General features: G+C 53.9%; 36 non-coding genes across 36 annotated transcripts; 29 read left to right on the top strand and 7 right to left on the bottom strand.

Moving 5' to 3' along the window:
* The first annotated feature begins 261 nt into the window (after window positions 1-261).
* On the top strand, window positions 262-335 carry Trnai-aau (transfer RNA isoleucine (anticodon AAU)). Its single transcript has one exon. It is a non-coding gene; the product is annotated as a tRNA-Ile (tRNA).
* A 583-nt stretch (window positions 336-918) lies between these two features.
* Window positions 919-990, bottom strand: Trnag-ucc (transfer RNA glycine (anticodon UCC)). Its single transcript has one exon. It is a non-coding gene; the product is annotated as a tRNA-Gly (tRNA).
* Window positions 991-1,351: 361 nt separating this feature from the next.
* On the top strand, window positions 1,352-1,422 carry Trnag-gcc (transfer RNA glycine (anticodon GCC)). The gene has a single exon. It is a non-coding gene; the product is annotated as a tRNA-Gly (tRNA).
* Window positions 1,423-1,582: 160 nt separating this feature from the next.
* Window positions 1,583-1,655, top strand: Trnam-cau (transfer RNA methionine (anticodon CAU)). Its single transcript has one exon. It is a non-coding gene; the product is annotated as a tRNA-Met (tRNA).
* Window positions 1,656-1,960: 305 nt separating this feature from the next.
* Trnae-uuc (transfer RNA glutamic acid (anticodon UUC)) lies at window positions 1,961-2,032 on the top strand. Its single transcript has one exon. It is a non-coding gene; the product is annotated as a tRNA-Glu (tRNA).
* Window positions 2,033-2,231: 199 nt separating this feature from the next.
* On the top strand, window positions 2,232-2,305 carry Trnai-aau (transfer RNA isoleucine (anticodon AAU)). The gene has a single exon. It is a non-coding gene; the product is annotated as a tRNA-Ile (tRNA).
* Window positions 2,306-2,888: 583 nt separating this feature from the next.
* Trnag-ucc (transfer RNA glycine (anticodon UCC)) lies at window positions 2,889-2,960 on the bottom strand. The gene has a single exon. It is a non-coding gene; the product is annotated as a tRNA-Gly (tRNA).
* Window positions 2,961-3,321: 361 nt separating this feature from the next.
* On the top strand, window positions 3,322-3,392 carry Trnag-gcc (transfer RNA glycine (anticodon GCC)). Its single transcript has one exon. It is a non-coding gene; the product is annotated as a tRNA-Gly (tRNA).
* A 160-nt stretch (window positions 3,393-3,552) lies between these two features.
* Trnam-cau (transfer RNA methionine (anticodon CAU)) lies at window positions 3,553-3,625 on the top strand. Its single transcript has one exon. It is a non-coding gene; the product is annotated as a tRNA-Met (tRNA).
* A 305-nt stretch (window positions 3,626-3,930) lies between these two features.
* On the top strand, window positions 3,931-4,002 carry Trnae-uuc (transfer RNA glutamic acid (anticodon UUC)). Its single transcript has one exon. It is a non-coding gene; the product is annotated as a tRNA-Glu (tRNA).
* A 199-nt stretch (window positions 4,003-4,201) lies between these two features.
* Trnai-aau (transfer RNA isoleucine (anticodon AAU)) lies at window positions 4,202-4,275 on the top strand. Its single transcript has one exon. It is a non-coding gene; the product is annotated as a tRNA-Ile (tRNA).
* A 583-nt stretch (window positions 4,276-4,858) lies between these two features.
* Trnag-ucc (transfer RNA glycine (anticodon UCC)) lies at window positions 4,859-4,930 on the bottom strand. The gene has a single exon. It is a non-coding gene; the product is annotated as a tRNA-Gly (tRNA).
* A 361-nt stretch (window positions 4,931-5,291) lies between these two features.
* On the top strand, window positions 5,292-5,362 carry Trnag-gcc (transfer RNA glycine (anticodon GCC)). Its single transcript has one exon. It is a non-coding gene; the product is annotated as a tRNA-Gly (tRNA).
* A 160-nt stretch (window positions 5,363-5,522) lies between these two features.
* On the top strand, window positions 5,523-5,595 carry Trnam-cau (transfer RNA methionine (anticodon CAU)). The gene has a single exon. It is a non-coding gene; the product is annotated as a tRNA-Met (tRNA).
* A 305-nt stretch (window positions 5,596-5,900) lies between these two features.
* On the top strand, window positions 5,901-5,972 carry Trnae-uuc (transfer RNA glutamic acid (anticodon UUC)). Its single transcript has one exon. It is a non-coding gene; the product is annotated as a tRNA-Glu (tRNA).
* A 199-nt stretch (window positions 5,973-6,171) lies between these two features.
* On the top strand, window positions 6,172-6,245 carry Trnai-aau (transfer RNA isoleucine (anticodon AAU)). Its single transcript has one exon. It is a non-coding gene; the product is annotated as a tRNA-Ile (tRNA).
* Window positions 6,246-6,828: 583 nt separating this feature from the next.
* Window positions 6,829-6,900, bottom strand: Trnag-ucc (transfer RNA glycine (anticodon UCC)). The gene has a single exon. It is a non-coding gene; the product is annotated as a tRNA-Gly (tRNA).
* A 361-nt stretch (window positions 6,901-7,261) lies between these two features.
* Window positions 7,262-7,332, top strand: Trnag-gcc (transfer RNA glycine (anticodon GCC)). Its single transcript has one exon. It is a non-coding gene; the product is annotated as a tRNA-Gly (tRNA).
* A 160-nt stretch (window positions 7,333-7,492) lies between these two features.
* On the top strand, window positions 7,493-7,565 carry Trnam-cau (transfer RNA methionine (anticodon CAU)). The gene has a single exon. It is a non-coding gene; the product is annotated as a tRNA-Met (tRNA).
* Window positions 7,566-7,870: 305 nt separating this feature from the next.
* Window positions 7,871-7,942, top strand: Trnae-uuc (transfer RNA glutamic acid (anticodon UUC)). The gene has a single exon. It is a non-coding gene; the product is annotated as a tRNA-Glu (tRNA).
* A 199-nt stretch (window positions 7,943-8,141) lies between these two features.
* Trnai-aau (transfer RNA isoleucine (anticodon AAU)) lies at window positions 8,142-8,215 on the top strand. The gene has a single exon. It is a non-coding gene; the product is annotated as a tRNA-Ile (tRNA).
* A 583-nt stretch (window positions 8,216-8,798) lies between these two features.
* On the bottom strand, window positions 8,799-8,870 carry Trnag-ucc (transfer RNA glycine (anticodon UCC)). The gene has a single exon. It is a non-coding gene; the product is annotated as a tRNA-Gly (tRNA).
* A 357-nt stretch (window positions 8,871-9,227) lies between these two features.
* On the top strand, window positions 9,228-9,298 carry Trnag-gcc (transfer RNA glycine (anticodon GCC)). The gene has a single exon. It is a non-coding gene; the product is annotated as a tRNA-Gly (tRNA).
* A 160-nt stretch (window positions 9,299-9,458) lies between these two features.
* On the top strand, window positions 9,459-9,531 carry Trnam-cau (transfer RNA methionine (anticodon CAU)). Its single transcript has one exon. It is a non-coding gene; the product is annotated as a tRNA-Met (tRNA).
* Window positions 9,532-9,836: 305 nt separating this feature from the next.
* Trnae-uuc (transfer RNA glutamic acid (anticodon UUC)) lies at window positions 9,837-9,908 on the top strand. Its single transcript has one exon. It is a non-coding gene; the product is annotated as a tRNA-Glu (tRNA).
* Window positions 9,909-10,107: 199 nt separating this feature from the next.
* Window positions 10,108-10,181, top strand: Trnai-aau (transfer RNA isoleucine (anticodon AAU)). The gene has a single exon. It is a non-coding gene; the product is annotated as a tRNA-Ile (tRNA).
* A 583-nt stretch (window positions 10,182-10,764) lies between these two features.
* On the bottom strand, window positions 10,765-10,836 carry Trnag-ucc (transfer RNA glycine (anticodon UCC)). Its single transcript has one exon. It is a non-coding gene; the product is annotated as a tRNA-Gly (tRNA).
* A 361-nt stretch (window positions 10,837-11,197) lies between these two features.
* Window positions 11,198-11,268, top strand: Trnag-gcc (transfer RNA glycine (anticodon GCC)). The gene has a single exon. It is a non-coding gene; the product is annotated as a tRNA-Gly (tRNA).
* Window positions 11,269-11,428: 160 nt separating this feature from the next.
* Window positions 11,429-11,501, top strand: Trnam-cau (transfer RNA methionine (anticodon CAU)). The gene has a single exon. It is a non-coding gene; the product is annotated as a tRNA-Met (tRNA).
* Window positions 11,502-11,806: 305 nt separating this feature from the next.
* Trnae-uuc (transfer RNA glutamic acid (anticodon UUC)) lies at window positions 11,807-11,878 on the top strand. Its single transcript has one exon. It is a non-coding gene; the product is annotated as a tRNA-Glu (tRNA).
* A 199-nt stretch (window positions 11,879-12,077) lies between these two features.
* Window positions 12,078-12,151, top strand: Trnai-aau (transfer RNA isoleucine (anticodon AAU)). The gene has a single exon. It is a non-coding gene; the product is annotated as a tRNA-Ile (tRNA).
* A 583-nt stretch (window positions 12,152-12,734) lies between these two features.
* Window positions 12,735-12,806, bottom strand: Trnag-ucc (transfer RNA glycine (anticodon UCC)). Its single transcript has one exon. It is a non-coding gene; the product is annotated as a tRNA-Gly (tRNA).
* A 361-nt stretch (window positions 12,807-13,167) lies between these two features.
* Window positions 13,168-13,238, top strand: Trnag-gcc (transfer RNA glycine (anticodon GCC)). Its single transcript has one exon. It is a non-coding gene; the product is annotated as a tRNA-Gly (tRNA).
* A 160-nt stretch (window positions 13,239-13,398) lies between these two features.
* On the top strand, window positions 13,399-13,471 carry Trnam-cau (transfer RNA methionine (anticodon CAU)). Its single transcript has one exon. It is a non-coding gene; the product is annotated as a tRNA-Met (tRNA).
* A 305-nt stretch (window positions 13,472-13,776) lies between these two features.
* Trnae-uuc (transfer RNA glutamic acid (anticodon UUC)) lies at window positions 13,777-13,848 on the top strand. The gene has a single exon. It is a non-coding gene; the product is annotated as a tRNA-Glu (tRNA).
* Window positions 13,849-14,047: 199 nt separating this feature from the next.
* Window positions 14,048-14,121, top strand: Trnai-aau (transfer RNA isoleucine (anticodon AAU)). Its single transcript has one exon. It is a non-coding gene; the product is annotated as a tRNA-Ile (tRNA).
* The last annotated feature ends 463 nt before the right edge of the window (window positions 14,122-14,584 follow it).

The raw sequence follows: 14,584 nt of genomic DNA, 5'->3' as shown, positions 1-14,584 counted from the left end.
TCTAGTGGCTAGGATACCTGGCTTTCACCCAGGAGGCCCGGGTTCGATTCCCGGTACCGGAACGTAATTTTTTTCCACACGAATCGTGACAAGTTTGAGCTGTCCGAGCGGCCGTTTCCCGTCCTGCTCGCAATATAGCTACTGTTTCGTGACCGTCAGCAGAATATAGACTAGGGAAGCAGACACACGACGACCATAGAAATGGTGTATGGCTTCATGCCAGCCGTTTCCAGTTTAGGGCTGAGCAACTGCATCTGCCGAGGCCCGTTAGCTCAGTTGGTTAGAGCGTCGTGCTAATAACGCGAAGGTCGCGGGTTCGATCCCCCCACGGGCCACTACTCTTTTACTACTACGAAAAGGCAGCGCCGATTTCAGCTGGCGAGTGTGATGACCAAAAGATCATCACCATGCGTGGAAGTTGACAGAGGATCCGAACCCGACTTGTCGGGAAGCGCTACAGCATTCACTCGGCAATGGGCATAATATTTTGAATACACTGGTTCTCAACCGATGAAGAGAAAATGAAAGAAAATGTCTGATTGCCGATGCGTAACAACTTTGGCCCTTGTCAGTACTTGGGCGGGTGAGCGCGTGGGAACACAGTGTACTATTGGCAGTTTTACTTCCTATTTTTCTTTTCGGAGCTACAGCCCGATTCGGTGAGGGAGACGCCACCGTGAAATGAAGGGGCGTGCTGTGTGTCCATCGCCTCGCCTCTCCTCCCCTCTCTCAGTCGTTTATCGTGCTTGTCGTTTTGATATAGGCCGATTTGAGAGCGTCAGCTCTCGCGTCAGCTGAGCAAAGTCGAGACAAGTCGAGACACACTAAGGGCTGGTATGCAGCGAGTAAGAGGGGGGAAAAAAACAATAATTTAAGAGCGCGCGGCAAAAGTACTCATACGCGAAATTAAAAGCCTGCTGCGGTGGCCGGGAATCGAACCCGGATCAACTGCTTGGAAGGCAACTATGCTGACCATTACACCACCACCGCACAAGCGAGCGCCCCGCCTCCGCGCTGTGTCGGCTTCCCGCCTGTCGGCAGCGGCCGAAGGTGATCGTACCTGGCAGGCGCATTTCGAGGTAGGCTAGGGGAGCACATCCAGACGCATTCGGACAGCGTATCCGCGCACATTTCGCATCCTTTGGCAAGAGTCGGCGCCGGCGACGCAACAGTACGCAGAGGACCGCGTTCTGGAGGCATTTTTAAGCAGTGCCGTGCAGTGCAGTGCAGTGCAGTGCAGGATTCAGCGTCTGCAGCGTCTTCTGCACAGAATGCTACGGCGCTTGACGGCAGCCCCACTTTCCCTTGAGACATCTGCTCGGGAAGCAGCGTGAAGTTACCGCTGGCCCGAGCATCGGTGGTTCAGTGGTAGAATGCTCGCCTGCCACGCGGGCGGCCCGGGTTCGATTCCCGGCCGATGCATCATTTTGCTTTCCCGCGATAATGCTGCCGCAACACCGCAATCAACTGGGCCGGCAATGAACGTGTAGCAACAGAACACGTTATCCAGGAAGTACAGTGTTTCTACGTCTAATATTGGGTACGCAACTTACCCAGTTTCCAGGAGAAACGGTTCACCCGTGCCTCGGTAGCGCAGTAGGCAGCGCGTAAGTCTCATAATCTTAAGGTCGTGAGTTCGATCCTCACCCGGGGCATTTAATTTTCTGTGACTGATGGTGGTGCTGTTGCTAGGGCGCCAACGTATTTCTTGTTTGTTATCCACAACGTTTCAACGCTTCAGCGGGAAAATGTTTACTTCCTCTTATTGCTACTTACAGCTTCCCTTTTCCTCTTCTTCCAGCACAGCATGAAGCCAAAAGCATTGCTCTGCGACGTTTGAGGTGCGCGCCTTGCCAGTCAGTATGTGCAAAGATGCTCGCAAAGAGAGAAGGGCGCCGACGTGGCACTCGACACGAAATGCGACAAGCGACCGTACGAACGGTCCAATGGAACGGCCACATCCGGTGTGGTCTAGTGGCTAGGATACCTGGCTTTCACCCAGGAGGCCCGGGTTCGATTCCCGGTACCGGAACGTAATTTTTTTCCACACGAATCGTGACAAGTTTGAGCTGTCCGAGCGGCCGTTTCCCGTCCTGCTCGCAATATAGCTACTGTTTCGTGACCGTCAGCAGAATATAGACTAGGGAAGCAGACACACGACGACCATAGAAATGGTGTATGGCTTCATGCCAGCCGTTTCCAGTTTAGGGCTGAGCAACTGCATCTGCCGAGGCCCGTTAGCTCAGTTGGTTAGAGCGTCGTGCTAATAACGCGAAGGTCGCGGGTTCGATCCCCCCACGGGCCACTACTCTTTTACTACTACGAAAAGGCAGCGCCGATTTCAGCTGGCGAGTGTGATGACCAAAAGATCATCACCATGCGTGGAAGTTGACAGAGGATCCGAACCCGACTTGTCGGGAAGCGCTACAGCATTCACTCGGCAATGGGCATAATATTTTGAATACACTGGTTCTCAACCGATGAAGAGAAAATGAAAGAAAATGTCTGATTGCCGATGCGTAACAACTTTGGCCCTTGTCAGTACTTGGGCGGGTGAGCGCGTGGGAACACAGTGTACTATTGGCAGTTTTACTTCCTATTTTTCTTTTCGGAGCTACAGCCCGATTCGGTGAGGGAGACGCCACCGTGAAATGAAGGGGCGTGCTGTGTGTCCATCGCCTCGCCTCTCCTCCCCTCTCTCAGTCGTTTATCGTGCTTGTCGTTTTGATATAGGCCGATTTGAGAGCGTCAGCTCTCGCGTCAGCTGAGCAAAGTCGAGACAAGTCGAGACACACTAAGGGCTGGTATGCAGCGAGTAAGAGGGGGGAAAAAAACAATAATTTAAGAGCGCGCGGCAAAAGTACTCATACGCGAAATTAAAAGCCTGCTGCGGTGGCCGGGAATCGAACCCGGATCAACTGCTTGGAAGGCAACTATGCTGACCATTACACCACCACCGCACAAGCGAGCGCCCCGCCTCCGCGCTGTGTCGGCTTCCCGCCTGTCGGCAGCGGCCGAAGGTGATCGTACCTGGCAGGCGCATTTCGAGGTAGGCTAGGGGAGCACATCCAGACGCATTCGGACAGCGTATCCGCGCACATTTCGCATCCTTTGGCAAGAGTCGGCGCCGGCGACGCAACAGTACGCAGAGGACCGCGTTCTGGAGGCATTTTTAAGCAGTGCCGTGCAGTGCAGTGCAGTGCAGTGCAGGATTCAGCGTCTGCAGCGTCTTCTGCACAGAATGCTACGGCGCTTGACGGCAGCCCCACTTTCCCTTGAGACATCTGCTCGGGAAGCAGCGTGAAGTTACCGCTGGCCCGAGCATCGGTGGTTCAGTGGTAGAATGCTCGCCTGCCACGCGGGCGGCCCGGGTTCGATTCCCGGCCGATGCATCATTTTGCTTTCCCGCGATAATGCTGCCGCAACACCGCAATCAACTGGGCCGGCAATGAACGTGTAGCAACAGAACACGTTATCCAGGAAGTACAGTGTTTCTACGTCTAATATTGGGTACGCAACTTACCCAGTTTCCAGGAGAAACGGTTCACCCGTGCCTCGGTAGCGCAGTAGGCAGCGCGTAAGTCTCATAATCTTAAGGTCGTGAGTTCGATCCTCACCCGGGGCATTTAATTTTCTGTGACTGATGGTGGTGCTGTTGCTAGGGCGCCAACGTATTTCTTGTTTGTTATCCACAACGTTTCAACGCTTCAGCGGGAAAATGTTTACTTCCTCTTATTGCTACTTACAGCTTCCCTTTTCCTCTTCTTCCAGCACAGCATGAAGCCAAAAGCATTGCTCTGCGACGTTTGAGGTGCGCGCCTTGCCAGTCAGTATGTGCAAAGATGCTCGCAAAGAGAGAAGGGCGCCGACGTGGCACTCGACACGAAATGCGACAAGCGACCGTACGAACGGTCCAATGGAACGGCCACATCCGGTGTGGTCTAGTGGCTAGGATACCTGGCTTTCACCCAGGAGGCCCGGGTTCGATTCCCGGTACCGGAACGTAATTTTTTTCCACACGAATCGTGACAAGTTTGAGCTGTCCGAGCGGCCGTTTCCCGTCCTGCTCGCAATATAGCTACTGTTTCGTGACCGTCAGCAGAATATAGACTAGGGAAGCAGACACACGACGACCATAGAAATGGTGTATGGCTTCATGCCAGCCGTTTCCAGTTTAGGGCTGAGCAACTGCATCTGCCGAGGCCCGTTAGCTCAGTTGGTTAGAGCGTCGTGCTAATAACGCGAAGGTCGCGGGTTCGATCCCCCCACGGGCCACTACTCTTTTACTACTACGAAAAGGCAGCGCCGATTTCAGCTGGCGAGTGTGATGACCAAAAGATCATCACCATGCGTGGAAGTTGACAGAGGATCCGAACCCGACTTGTCGGGAAGCGCTACAGCATTCACTCGGCAATGGGCATAATATTTTGAATACACTGGTTCTCAACCGATGAAGAGAAAATGAAAGAAAATGTCTGATTGCCGATGCGTAACAACTTTGGCCCTTGTCAGTACTTGGGCGGGTGAGCGCGTGGGAACACAGTGTACTATTGGCAGTTTTACTTCCTATTTTTCTTTTCGGAGCTACAGCCCGATTCGGTGAGGGAGACGCCACCGTGAAATGAAGGGGCGTGCTGTGTGTCCATCGCCTCGCCTCTCCTCCCCTCTCTCAGTCGTTTATCGTGCTTGTCGTTTTGATATAGGCCGATTTGAGAGCGTCAGCTCTCGCGTCAGCTGAGCAAAGTCGAGACAAGTCGAGACACACTAAGGGCTGGTATGCAGCGAGTAAGAGGGGGGAAAAAAACAATAATTTAAGAGCGCGCGGCAAAAGTACTCATACGCGAAATTAAAAGCCTGCTGCGGTGGCCGGGAATCGAACCCGGATCAACTGCTTGGAAGGCAACTATGCTGACCATTACACCACCACCGCACAAGCGAGCGCCCCGCCTCCGCGCTGTGTCGGCTTCCCGCCTGTCGGCAGCGGCCGAAGGTGATCGTACCTGGCAGGCGCATTTCGAGGTAGGCTAGGGGAGCACATCCAGACGCATTCGGACAGCGTATCCGCGCACATTTCGCATCCTTTGGCAAGAGTCGGCGCCGGCGACGCAACAGTACGCAGAGGACCGCGTTCTGGAGGCATTTTTAAGCAGTGCCGTGCAGTGCAGTGCAGTGCAGTGCAGGATTCAGCGTCTGCAGCGTCTTCTGCACAGAATGCTACGGCGCTTGACGGCAGCCCCACTTTCCCTTGAGACATCTGCTCGGGAAGCAGCGTGAAGTTACCGCTGGCCCGAGCATCGGTGGTTCAGTGGTAGAATGCTCGCCTGCCACGCGGGCGGCCCGGGTTCGATTCCCGGCCGATGCATCATTTTGCTTTCCCGCGATAATGCTGCCGCAACACCGCAATCAACTGGGCCGGCAATGAACGTGTAGCAACAGAACACGTTATCCAGGAAGTACAGTGTTTCTACGTCTAATATTGGGTACGCAACTTACCCAGTTTCCAGGAGAAACGGTTCACCCGTGCCTCGGTAGCGCAGTAGGCAGCGCGTAAGTCTCATAATCTTAAGGTCGTGAGTTCGATCCTCACCCGGGGCATTTAATTTTCTGTGACTGATGGTGGTGCTGTTGCTAGGGCGCCAACGTATTTCTTGTTTGTTATCCACAACGTTTCAACGCTTCAGCGGGAAAATGTTTACTTCCTCTTATTGCTACTTACAGCTTCCCTTTTCCTCTTCTTCCAGCACAGCATGAAGCCAAAAGCATTGCTCTGCGACGTTTGAGGTGCGCGCCTTGCCAGTCAGTATGTGCAAAGATGCTCGCAAAGAGAGAAGGGCGCCGACGTGGCACTCGACACGAAATGCGACAAGCGACCGTACGAACGGTCCAATGGAACGGCCACATCCGGTGTGGTCTAGTGGCTAGGATACCTGGCTTTCACCCAGGAGGCCCGGGTTCGATTCCCGGTACCGGAACGTAATTTTTTTCCACACGAATCGTGACAAGTTTGAGCTGTCCGAGCGGCCGTTTCCCGTCCTGCTCGCAATATAGCTACTGTTTCGTGACCGTCAGCAGAATATAGACTAGGGAAGCAGACACACGACGACCATAGAAATGGTGTATGGCTTCATGCCAGCCGTTTCCAGTTTAGGGCTGAGCAACTGCATCTGCCGAGGCCCGTTAGCTCAGTTGGTTAGAGCGTCGTGCTAATAACGCGAAGGTCGCGGGTTCGATCCCCCCACGGGCCACTACTCTTTTACTACTACGAAAAGGCAGCGCCGATTTCAGCTGGCGAGTGTGATGACCAAAAGATCATCACCATGCGTGGAAGTTGACAGAGGATCCGAACCCGACTTGTCGGGAAGCGCTACAGCATTCACTCGGCAATGGGCATAATATTTTGAATACACTGGTTCTCAACCGATGAAGAGAAAATGAAAGAAAATGTCTGATTGCCGATGCGTAACAACTTTGGCCCTTGTCAGTACTTGGGCGGGTGAGCGCGTGGGAACACAGTGTACTATTGGCAGTTTTACTTCCTATTTTTCTTTTCGGAGCTACAGCCCGATTCGGTGAGGGAGACGCCACCGTGAAATGAAGGGGCGTGCTGTGTGTCCATCGCCTCGCCTCTCCTCCCCTCTCTCAGTCGTTTATCGTGCTTGTCGTTTTGATATAGGCCGATTTGAGAGCGTCAGCTCTCGCGTCAGCTGAGCAAAGTCGAGACAAGTCGAGACACACTAAGGGCTGGTATGCAGCGAGTAAGAGGGGGGAAAAAAACAATAATTTAAGAGCGCGCGGCAAAAGTACTCATACGCGAAATTAAAAGCCTGCTGCGGTGGCCGGGAATCGAACCCGGATCAACTGCTTGGAAGGCAACTATGCTGACCATTACACCACCACCGCACAAGCGAGCGCCCCGCCTCCGCGCTGTGTCGGCTTCCCGCCTGTCGGCAGCGGCCGAAGGTGATCGTACCTGGCAGGCGCATTTCGAGGTAGGCTAGGGGAGCACATCCAGACGCATTCGGACAGCGTATCCGCGCACATTTCGCATCCTTTGGCAAGAGTCGGCGCCGGCGACGCAACAGTACGCAGAGGACCGCGTTCTGGAGGCATTTTTAAGCAGTGCCGTGCAGTGCAGTGCAGTGCAGTGCAGGATTCAGCGTCTGCAGCGTCTTCTGCACAGAATGCTACGGCGCTTGACGGCAGCCCCACTTTCCCTTGAGACATCTGCTCGGGAAGCAGCGTGAAGTTACCGCTGGCCCGAGCATCGGTGGTTCAGTGGTAGAATGCTCGCCTGCCACGCGGGCGGCCCGGGTTCGATTCCCGGCCGATGCATCATTTTGCTTTCCCGCGATAATGCTGCCGCAACACCGCAATCAACTGGGCCGGCAATGAACGTGTAGCAACAGAACACGTTATCCAGGAAGTACAGTGTTTCTACGTCTAATATTGGGTACGCAACTTACCCAGTTTCCAGGAGAAACGGTTCACCCGTGCCTCGGTAGCGCAGTAGGCAGCGCGTAAGTCTCATAATCTTAAGGTCGTGAGTTCGATCCTCACCCGGGGCATTTAATTTTCTGTGACTGATGGTGGTGCTGTTGCTAGGGCGCCAACGTATTTCTTGTTTGTTATCCACAACGTTTCAACGCTTCAGCGGGAAAATGTTTACTTCCTCTTATTGCTACTTACAGCTTCCCTTTTCCTCTTCTTCCAGCACAGCATGAAGCCAAAAGCATTGCTCTGCGACGTTTGAGGTGCGCGCCTTGCCAGTCAGTATGTGCAAAGATGCTCGCAAAGAGAGAAGGGCGCCGACGTGGCACTCGACACGAAATGCGACAAGCGACCGTACGAACGGTCCAATGGAACGGCCACATCCGGTGTGGTCTAGTGGCTAGGATACCTGGCTTTCACCCAGGAGGCCCGGGTTCGATTCCCGGTACCGGAACGTAATTTTTTTCCACACGAATCGTGACAAGTTTGAGCTGTCCGAGCGGCCGTTTCCCGTCCTGCTCGCAATATAGCTACTGTTTCGTGACCGTCAGCAGAATATAGACTAGGGAAGCAGACACACGACGACCATAGAAATGGTGTATGGCTTCATGCCAGCCGTTTCCAGTTTAGGGCTGAGCAACTGCATCTGCCGAGGCCCGTTAGCTCAGTTGGTTAGAGCGTCGTGCTAATAACGCGAAGGTCGCGGGTTCGATCCCCCCACGGGCCACTACTCTTTTACTACTACGAAAAGGCAGCGCCGATTTCAGCTGGCGAGTGTGATGACCAAAAGATCATCACCATGCGTGGAAGTTGACAGAGGATCCGAACCCGACTTGTCGGGAAGCGCTACAGCATTCACTCGGCAATGGGCATAATATTTTGAATACACTGGTTCTCAACCGATGAAGAGAAAATGAAAGAAAATGTCTGATTGCCGATGCGTAACAACTTTGGCCCTTGTCAGTACTTGGGCGGGTGAGCGCGTGGGAACACAGTGTACTATTGGCAGTTTTACTTCCTATTTTTCTTTTCGGAGCTACAGCCCGATTCGGTGAGGGAGACGCCACCGTGAAATGAAGGGGCGTGCTGTGTGTCCATCGCCTCGCCTCTCCTCCCCTCTCTCAGTCGTTTATCGTGCTTGTCGTTTTGATATAGGCCGATTTGAGAGCGTCAGCTCTCGCGTCAGCTGAGCAAAGTCGAGACAAGTCGAGACACACTAAGGGCTGGTATGCAGCGAGTAAGAGGGGGGAAAAAAACAATAATTTAAGAGCGCGCGGCAAAAGTACTCATACGCGAAATTAAAAGCCTGCTGCGGTGGCCGGGAATCGAACCCGGATCAACTGCTTGGAAGGCAACTATGCTGACCATTACACCACCACCGCACAAGCGAGCGCCCCGCCTCCGCGCTGTGTCGGCTTCCCGCCTGTCGGCAGCGGCCGAAGGTGATCGTACCTGGCAGGCGCATTTCGAGGTAGGCTAGGGGAGCACATCCAGACGCATTCGGACAGCGTATCCGCGCACATTTCGCATCCTTTGGCAAGAGTCGGCGCCGGCGACGCAACAGTACGCAGAGGACCGCGTTCTGGAGGCATTTTTAAGCAGTGCCGTGCAGTGCAGTGCAGTGCAGTGATTCAGCGTCTGCAGCGTCTTCTGCACAGAATGCTACGGCGCTTGACGGCAGCCCCACTTTCCCTTGAGACATCTGCTCGGGAAGCAGCGTGAAGTTACCGCTGGCCCGAGCATCGGTGGTTCAGTGGTAGAATGCTCGCCTGCCACGCGGGCGGCCCGGGTTCGATTCCCGGCCGATGCATCATTTTGCTTTCCCGCGATAATGCTGCCGCAACACCGCAATCAACTGGGCCGGCAATGAACGTGTAGCAACAGAACACGTTATCCAGGAAGTACAGTGTTTCTACGTCTAATATTGGGTACGCAACTTACCCAGTTTCCAGGAGAAACGGTTCACCCGTGCCTCGGTAGCGCAGTAGGCAGCGCGTAAGTCTCATAATCTTAAGGTCGTGAGTTCGATCCTCACCCGGGGCATTTAATTTTCTGTGACTGATGGTGGTGCTGTTGCTAGGGCGCCAACGTATTTCTTGTTTGTTATCCACAACGTTTCAACGCTTCAGCGGGAAAATGTTTACTTCCTCTTATTGCTACTTACAGCTTCCCTTTTCCTCTTCTTCCAGCACAGCATGAAGCCAAAAGCATTGCTCTGCGACGTTTGAGGTGCGCGCCTTGCCAGTCAGTATGTGCAAAGATGCTCGCAAAGAGAGAAGGGCGCCGACGTGGCACTCGACACGAAATGCGACAAGCGACCGTACGAACGGTCCAATGGAACGGCCACATCCGGTGTGGTCTAGTGGCTAGGATACCTGGCTTTCACCCAGGAGGCCCGGGTTCGATTCCCGGTACCGGAACGTAATTTTTTTCCACACGAATCGTGACAAGTTTGAGCTGTCCGAGCGGCCGTTTCCCGTCCTGCTCGCAATATAGCTACTGTTTCGTGACCGTCAGCAGAATATAGACTAGGGAAGCAGACACACGACGACCATAGAAATGGTGTATGGCTTCATGCCAGCCGTTTCCAGTTTAGGGCTGAGCAACTGCATCTGCCGAGGCCCGTTAGCTCAGTTGGTTAGAGCGTCGTGCTAATAACGCGAAGGTCGCGGGTTCGATCCCCCCACGGGCCACTACTCTTTTACTACTACGAAAAGGCAGCGCCGATTTCAGCTGGCGAGTGTGATGACCAAAAGATCATCACCATGCGTGGAAGTTGACAGAGGATCCGAACCCGACTTGTCGGGAAGCGCTACAGCATTCACTCGGCAATGGGCATAATATTTTGAATACACTGGTTCTCAACCGATGAAGAGAAAATGAAAGAAAATGTCTGATTGCCGATGCGTAACAACTTTGGCCCTTGTCAGTACTTGGGCGGGTGAGCGCGTGGGAACACAGTGTACTATTGGCAGTTTTACTTCCTATTTTTCTTTTCGGAGCTACAGCCCGATTCGGTGAGGGAGACGCCACCGTGAAATGAAGGGGCGTGCTGTGTGTCCATCGCCTCGCCTCTCCTCCCCTCTCTCAGTCGTTTATCGTGCTTGTCGTTTTGATATAGGCCGATTTGAGAGCGTCAGCTCTCGCGTCAGCTGAGCAAAGTCGAGACAAGTCGAGACACACTAAGGGCTGGTATGCAGCGAGTAAGAGGGGGGAAAAAAACAATAATTTAAGAGCGCGCGGCAAAAGTACTCATACGCGAAATTAAAAGCCTGCTGCGGTGGCCGGGAATCGAACCCGGATCAACTGCTTGGAAGGCAACTATGCTGACCATTACACCACCACCGCACAAGCGAGCGCCCCGCCTCCGCGCTGTGTCGGCTTCCCGCCTGTCGGCAGCGGCCGAAGGTGATCGTACCTGGCAGGCGCATTTCGAGGTAGGCTAGGGGAGCACATCCAGACGCATTCGGACAGCGTATCCGCGCACATTTCGCATCCTTTGGCAAGAGTCGGCGCCGGCGACGCAACAGTACGCAGAGGACCGCGTTCTGGAGGCATTTTTAAGCAGTGCCGTGCAGTGCAGTGCAGTGCAGTGCAGGATTCAGCGTCTGCAGCGTCTTCTGCACAGAATGCTACGGCGCTTGACGGCAGCCCCACTTTCCCTTGAGACATCTGCTCGGGAAGCAGCGTGAAGTTACCGCTGGCCCGAGCATCGGTGGTTCAGTGGTAGAATGCTCGCCTGCCACGCGGGCGGCCCGGGTTCGATTCCCGGCCGATGCATCATTTTGCTTTCCCGCGATAATGCTGCCGCAACACCGCAATCAACTGGGCCGGCAATGAACGTGTAGCAACAGAACACGTTATCCAGGAAGTACAGTGTTTCTACGTCTAATATTGGGTACGCAACTTACCCAGTTTCCAGGAGAAACGGTTCACCCGTGCCTCGGTAGCGCAGTAGGCAGCGCGTAAGTCTCATAATCTTAAGGTCGTGAGTTCGATCCTCACCCGGGGCATTTAATTTTCTGTGACTGATGGTGGTGCTGTTGCTAGGGCGCCAACGTATTTCTTGTTTGTTATCCACAACGTTTCAACGCTTCAGCGGGAAAATGTTTACTTCCTCTTATTGCTACTTACAGCTTCCCTTTTCCTCTTCTTCCAGCACAGCATGAAGCCAAAAGCATTGCTCTGCGACGTTTGAGGTGCGCGCCTTGCCAGTCAGTATGTGCAAAGATGCTCGCAAAGAGAGAAGGGCGCCGACGTGGCACTCGACACGAAATGCGACAAGCGACCGTACGAACGGTCCAATGGAACGGCCACATCCGGTGTGGTCTAGTGGCTAGGATACCTGGCTTTCACCCAGGAGGCCCGGGTTCGATTCCCGGTACCGGAACGTAATTTTTTTCCACACGAATCGTGACAAGTTTGAGCTGTCCGAGCGGCCGTTTCCCGTCCTGCTCGCAATATAGCTACTGTTTCGTGACCGTCAGCAGAATATAGACTAGGGAAGCAGACACACGACGACCATAGAAATGGTGTATGGCTTCATGCCAGCCGTTTCCAGTTTAGGGCTGAGCAACTGCATCTGCCGAGGCCCGTTAGCTCAGTTGGTTAGAGCGTCGTGCTAATAACGCGAAGGTCGCGGGTTCGATCCCCCCACGGGCCACTACTCTTTTACTACTACGAAAAGGCAGCGCCGATTTCAGCTGGCGAGTGTGATGACCAAAAGATCATCACCATGCGTGGAAGTTGACAGAGGATCCGAACCCGACTTGTCGGGAAGCGCTACAGCATTCACTCGGCAATGGGCATAATATTTTGAATACACTGGTTCTCAACCGATGAAGAGAAAATGAAAGAAAATGTCTGATTGCCGATGCGTAACAACTTTGGCCCTTGTCAGTACTTGGGCGGGTGAGCGCGTGGGAACACAGTGTACTATTGGCAGTTTTACTTCCTATTTTTCTTTTCGGAGCTACAGCCCGATTCGGTGAGGGAGACGCCACCGTGAAATGAAGGGGCGTGCTGTGTGTCCATCGCCTCGCCTCTCCTCCCCTCTCTCAGTCGTTTATCGTGCTTGTCGTTTTGATATAGGCCGATTTGAGAGCGTCAGCTCTCGCGTCAGCTGAGCAAAGTCGAGACAAGTCGAGACACACTAAGGGCTGGTATGCAGCGAGTAAGAGGGGGGAAAAAAACAATAATTTAAGAGCGCGCGGCAAAAGTACTCATACGCGAAATTAAAAGCCTGCTGCGGTGGCCGGGAATCGAACCCGGATCAACTGCTTGGAAGGCAACTATGCTGACCATTACACCACCACCGCACAAGCGAGCGCCCCGCCTCCGCGCTGTGTCGGCTTCCCGCCTGTCGGCAGCGGCCGAAGGTGATCGTACCTGGCAGGCGCATTTCGAGGTAGGCTAGGGGAGCACATCCAGACGCATTCGGACAGCGTATCCGCGCACATTTCGCATCCTTTGGCAAGAGTCGGCGCCGGCGACGCAACAGTACGCAGAGGACCGCGTTCTGGAGGCATTTTTAAGCAGTGCCGTGCAGTGCAGTGCAGTGCAGTGCAGGATTCAGCGTCTGCAGCGTCTTCTGCACAGAATGCTACGGCGCTTGACGGCAGCCCCACTTTCCCTTGAGACATCTGCTCGGGAAGCAGCGTGAAGTTACCGCTGGCCCGAGCATCGGTGGTTCAGTGGTAGAATGCTCGCCTGCCACGCGGGCGGCCCGGGTTCGATTCCCGGCCGATGCATCATTTTGCTTTCCCGCGATAATGCTGCCGCAACACCGCAATCAACTGGGCCGGCAATGAACGTGTAGCAACAGAACACGTTATCCAGGAAGTACAGTGTTTCTACGTCTAATATTGGGTACGCAACTTACCCAGTTTCCAGGAGAAACGGTTCACCCGTGCCTCGGTAGCGCAGTAGGCAGCGCGTAAGTCTCATAATCTTAAGGTCGTGAGTTCGATCCTCACCCGGGGCATTTAATTTTCTGTGACTGATGGTGGTGCTGTTGCTAGGGCGCCAACGTATTTCTTGTTTGTTATCCACAACGTTTCAACGCTTCAGCGGGAAAATGTTTACTTCCTCTTATTGCTACTTACAGCTTCCCTTTTCCTCTTCTTCCAGCACAGCATGAAGCCAAAAGCATTGCTCTGCGACGTTTGAGGTGCGCGCCTTGCCAGTCAGTATGTGCAAAGATGCTCGCAAAGAGAGAAGGGCGCCGACGTGGCACTCGACACGAAATGCGACAAGCGACCGTACGAACGGTCCAATGGAACGGCCACATCCGGTGTGGTCTAGTGGCTAGGATACCTGGCTTTCACCCAGGAGGCCCGGGTTCGATTCCCGGTACCGGAACGTAATTTTTTTCCACACGAATCGTGACAAGTTTGAGCTGTCCGAGCGGCCGTTTCCCGTCCTGCTCGCAATATAGCTACTGTTTCGTGACCGTCAGCAGAATATAGACTAGGGAAGCAGACACACGACGACCATAGAAATGGTGTATGGCTTCATGCCAGCCGTTTCCAGTTTAGGGCTGAGCAACTGCATCTGCCGAGGCCCGTTAGCTCAGTTGGTTAGAGCGTCGTGCTAATAACGCGAAGGTCGCGGGTTCGATCCCCCCACGGGCCACTACTCTTTTACTACTACGAAAAGGCAGCGCCGATTTCAGCTGGCGAGTGTGATGACCAAAAGATCATCACCATGCGTGGAAGTTGACAGAGGATCCGAACCCGACTTGTCGGGAAGCGCTACAGCATTCACTCGGCAATGGGCATAATATTTTGAATACACTGGTTCTCAACCGATGAAGAGAAAATGAAAGAAAATGTCTGATTGCCGATGCGTAACAACTTTGGCCCTTGTCAGTACTTGGGCGGGTGAGCGCGTGGGAACACAGTGTACTATTGGCAGTTTTACTTCCTATTTTTCTTTTCGGAGCTACAGCCCGATTCGGTGAGGGAGACGCCACCGTGAAATGAAGGGGCGTGCTGTGTGTCCATCGCCTCGCCTCTCCTCCCCTCTCTCAGTCGTTTATCGTGCTTGTCGTTTTGATATAGGCCGATTTGAGAGCGTCAGCTCTCGCGTCAGCTGA

This window comes from Schistocerca cancellata, unplaced genomic scaffold, assembly GCF_023864275.1.
Source record: "Schistocerca cancellata isolate TAMUIC-IGC-003103 unplaced genomic scaffold, iqSchCanc2.1 HiC_scaffold_93, whole genome shotgun sequence".
NCBI classification, from domain to species: Eukaryota; Metazoa; Arthropoda; class Insecta; order Orthoptera; family Acrididae; genus Schistocerca; species Schistocerca cancellata.
Note: the sequence above shows the minus strand (reverse complement) of the source record. Positions and strands in the feature narration are given on the sequence as shown.